The sequence below is a fragment of the Mastigoproctus giganteus genome, chromosome 3 (genome assembly GCF_048544385.1).
Source record: "Mastigoproctus giganteus isolate SK-2022 chromosome 3, ASM4854438v1, whole genome shotgun sequence".
NCBI classification, from domain to species: Eukaryota; Metazoa; Arthropoda; class Arachnida; order Uropygi; family Thelyphonidae; genus Mastigoproctus; species Mastigoproctus giganteus.
The window spans coordinates 14510415-14515676 of record NC_143577.1 but is presented as its reverse complement, the minus strand read 5'-3'; positions in this window follow the sequence as shown (position 1 = coordinate 14515676).

Here is a 5262-nt window from a genome sequence, read left to right as displayed (position 1 = left end):
TGAGTAAGCGGAAGAATCCCATCAGCATTGAGCCTGCTCAAATCATTCAAAGACTTTGTACACCTAAATCAGATCACCTCGCAGGTGCCTAGTCTTCAGATGCTGCAACTTACAGAATTTAAGCCTCTCCTGGTAAGAGAACCCCTTTGTTCCACTCGCCAATCTTGTTTTCTTTCTCTGTACTTGTTTTAGCAACTCTACATCCTTCCTAAAATGAGGCCTCCAGACCTGTATGCAGTACTCAAAGCATGGCCTGACCATTGCATTATACAAAGGTATAATCACCTCCTTGTCTCTGCTAGCAAAATTCCTATATATCATTGATAAAACTCCATGACCTGCTCTGGCAGCTCGGCTGCACGGCTCAGAGAACTTCATATCCGACTGCACAAATATCCCAGGTCTTTTTCATTCTCCACCTCCCTGAGTGTAGTACCACACAGTTGGTACGTTTCTCTTGGGTTACTGCTACCCATATGCAGTACTTTGCATTTGTCAATATTAAACTTCAGTTGCCACTTCTCAGCCCATCTACCTAACTTTTTTAGATCCTGTTGCTGTAGCATACTGTTTATACTATCATTAACAATGCTGCTAACCTTTATATCATCTGCAAACTTGGACATTAAGGCTTGTATACCTTCATCGATATACAAAACAACAATGGGTCCGGCACCGAACCCTGAGGGATTCCACTAATAACATTAGTCCAACTTATCCATTTATTTTTTTACCACCTTTATCCATTGCAGCAACTTGCCCTTAATGCCATACCGCTCCAATTTGTACAGCAGTCTTCCATGTGGAACGATATCAAAAGCATTCTTGAAATCCTAGTGTATATCAAAATTATTTTTTGCATCCAGTTCCTTTGTGACTACATTGTAGTATCTAAGCAAATTGGTCGGAAAGACTTTCACTTAACAAACCCATTCTGTGTCTGAACTATTATTGCAGTCTTTTCTAGGTGATTCGGCATCAATTCTTTAACCAGTGACTATTATTTTCACCAGAAAAGAAGTTAAACTAACACGGGGGAGGCACAAGGACTAATAGATTAACTTTGGACACTGACAGAGGTGAAAGTGATTCTTGCACTGCTTCTATTGGAATGAGCAGAAGCCTGAAAAACAAGATGCAGGATATTTCAGAGACTGCTGGGAGTCATTGCGGTACAAGTAAACACATGGGTTCTGTTAGGGTAGCTAAGAATAGGAATGCATGTATACTTGCATGTACACCAGTTCTAGGAGTTTGGTAAATAAATTTGATGAATTTCAGGTATTGCTCAAAGCATCAAAGACAGATATTGTTGGGATGTCAGAGACGTGGTGTCACACAGATATAAGGAATGCAGAACTGCAATTTGGGGAGTACAACGTCTACAGAAAGGATAGACAGGATAGGAAGGGAGGAGGGGTTATGCTATTAGTTAAGAAACACACACAATCCAAGGCAGTGAAGCCAGTCGACATTGTTGGACAGTGCAGTGTCGTCAGTTTGGTGTGACATAAGCACTGGGAGATCAAAATTGAGAGTAGGAGTGTGCTATAGGCCTAATGACTCTGATGAGTATAATAAGAAAATGTACAGGGAAATAGAGTGGGCCAGTAAATCAGAGAGTCTTATAATGGGAGATTTTAATTTCCCCGATATTGACTGGAATTTGTGGGTTGGTCACTCACACACTAGCAAGGCTTTTGTGGATTTATTGGATGATTGTTTTCTACATCAGCATGTTCGGGAGGCAACAAGAGAGAGTAATACTCTTGATTTGATTCAGTAGTGATTCTTCATGCAATAGGAATCTGCAGATAAAGGAACCACTAGGTGGCAGTGATCACAGTGTGCTGAAGTGGGATTTACTCAAAGAGGTAACTACCATCAGGGGTAAAGGGAAGGGTTATTGTTTTCGTAAAGGCGACTACGATGGACTGAGACAGTATTTAAATTCTATACAGTGGGACCAACTGATGATGTTACCAACAGCAAATTCAAAATGGGAAGCATTCAAAGAAGTTATCTTGGAAGCTACTAGGCTTTACATACCAACTAAGAAATATTGTTCAAGGTTCTGGCCTAAATGGATGTCAGATAAACTAATGAGACACATGGCAGAGAAGAAAAATGCATGGGATACATATAAATTAACACGTGACACAGAAGCCTATGATAGATATAAGCTGGTCTCTAACCAAGTCACAAAAGAGGTTAGGCAGGCAAATGCAGATTATGGGGCAAAGGATGCAAAGAAAAACAGCAAAGAGTTCTTTACTTATGTAAACTCTAGAAGGAAGGGGATGAATCATATTGGTCCACTTGATATCGATGGTTCAACTGTTGATGATTCTGCTCAGGTAGCTAACAAACTAAATGAATATTTTGCATCGACATTCACACATGAAGAGTTATTCAGCGAGGAGAATGCCAGAGGTGTATTCAATTCTGGCAGTAAGCTAGATAATTTTGTAATAACTGAGAGTAAAGTGGAGGAGAAATTGTTGAAGATAAACGTAAGAAAGGCACCCGGGGTGGATGGAATCTATCCAATTATATTAAAGGAGGCAGCAAAGGAAGTAAGCAAACCCTTAGCCATAATTATGAGAGCTTCCTTGGACTCAGGGGAGGTACCCACAGACTGGAGATGTGCAAATGTGACCCCAATTCACAAAGGGGGATCAAAGGCTGACACAAGTAATTATAGTCCTGTGAGTTTAACTTCTGTTCCCGGAAAATTAATGGAGGCACTGGTTAAAGAAGCACTGCAGGATCATCTAGACAAGACTTCAGTTATAGCTCGGACATAGCATGGTTTTGTTAAGGGAAAGTCTTGCCTGACCAATTTGATTGGATACTATGATGCAGTCACAAAAGAACTGGATGTAGGGAATAACTTTGATATTATATACTTGGATCTTAGAAAGGCTTTTGATATTGTTGCACATGGAAGACTGCTGCACAAATTTGAGCATTGTGGCATTGGAGGCAAATTGCTGTTATGGATAAAGGGGTGGTTGAGGGGGAGAAGACAGAGAGTGGTAATCAATGGACACTGCTCATCGTGGACTAATGTTATTAGTGGAGTCCCTCAGGGTACAGTGTTGGGTCCATTATTGTTTTCTGTATTTATAAATAATATTGATGATGGTAAATCAAGCTTAATGTCCAAGTTTGCAGACGATACAAATGTTGGCAGAGTTGTTAAGGACATTACTGACGCTATGCTGCTGCAACAGGATCTGGAAAGGTTGAGGAGATGGGCTGAGCGTTGGCAAATGAAGTTTAACATTGACAAATATAAAGTACTACATTTGGGAAACAACAACCCTAGAGCACCGTATCAACTCTGTGGTACTACACTGACAGTGGTAGAGAATGAAAAGGACCTGGGGGTAATAGTGCAGGCAGATATGAAGTTCTCTGAGCAGTGCAGACGGGCTGCAAGAGTAGCTCATGGTGTCTTGTCAATGATATACAGGAATTTTTCTAGCAGGGATAAGGAGGTGATTATTCCCTTGTATAAGGCAATGGTCACGCCACACCTTGAGTATGTATACAGGTCTGGAGGCCTCATTTCAAGAGGGATGTAGGGCTGCTGGAACGAGTACAGAGAAAGGCAACAAGATTAGTGAATGGAACAAAGGGTTGCTTTTATGAAGAAAGGCTTAAGTTTTGCAAATTACAGTTTCTGGAGACTAGGCATCTGCGAGGTGATCTGATAGAGGTGTATAAAGCATTGAATGGTTTGAGCATGCTCAGTGCTGATGGGATTCTTTCTTGCTCAGAATAATCACCTGAGAGGGCATAAATTCAAATTGATGAAAGACAGATGTAGGATAGATGTGCGGAAATTTGCCTTTAGCCAGCGGGTAGTTGGTTGGTGGAACAGACTTCCATCCCTTGTTGTGGAAGTTGATAGCCTAAATAAATTTAAGGCTCAGCTGGATAGGTATTTCGAACGAACAGAGGGGTGAAGTGGAAGGTGCTTTCTTTTTTTCTGGCTGATGCTGCATAAACTTGCTTTCTTGCATGATATGCCTCTACTAATATAAATAAAGAAATCCTTGCTGTTTTTCTTAGCATCTTTTGCCAAAGATTTCTTGTAATCTGCCCTCGCCTGCCTAATCTCCTTTGTGACCTGATTACAGACTAGCTTATACCTGCCATAAGCTTCTGAGTCGCTTGATAATTTATATGCATCCCATGCATTTTTCTTCTCTGTTAAGAGTCTCATTAGTTCATTTGATAACAATTTATGCCTAAATCTTGAACAATATTTATTAAAGGTATGAAACTTTTTGTAGCATCCACGATTAATTCCTTGAATGCTTCCCACTTAGAATTTACTCTTGGTAACATCGTCAGTTGATCCCACTGTACAGAATTTAAAAACTGTCTGAGACCACTGTACTCACCTTACTGGAAGCAAAAACCCTTTCCTTTACCCCTGATGGTAATTAAATCTTTAAGTAAATCCCACATCAGTATACTGTGATCACTGCGGCGCCTCCGTAGCCAGGTGGGAAGGAGCAGCAGTGCATAGCACATGCTTCTTGATTAGACCGGGGTTCGAGCCCGTCACCACCAAATACGGAGGATGTGGAGAGGTCAGGGAATGACCACCGCATATCCCGGAGCAATATGGCCTTAGTTGCTAATGCTCCTAAAAAAAAAAAAAAGTGATCACTGCCACCTAGTGGTTCCTTTATCTGCAAATTCTTAATACACGAATGATCACTGCTGATAACCAGATCAAGAGTATTACTCTCTCTGGTTGCCTCTCGAACATGCTGCTGCAGAAAATAATCATCCAATAAATCCACAAAAGTCTGACTAGTGTGAGAGTGACCAACCCACAAGTTTCAGTCAGTATCTGGGAAGTTAAAATACCCCATTATAGGACATTCTGATTTACTAGCCCACTCTATTTCTCTCTACAATTGTTCATTGTACTCATTCGAGTCATTAGGGCTATAACACAATCGTACTCTTATTTTTGCTTTCGCAGTGCTTATGTCACACCAAACTGACTCAACAGTGCTCTGTTCACCTGTATCAACTGGGTGCACTTCTGTTGATTTTATGTTTTTCTTAATTAACAGCATAACACCTCCTCCCTTCCTATCCTGTCTATCCTTTTGTACACATTGTACTCCCCAAATTCCAGTTCTGCATTCCTTATATCTGTGTGACACCACGTCTCTGCTATCCCAACAGTATCCGCCTTTGATGTCTTAACCAACACTTCAAATTTATGAAGTG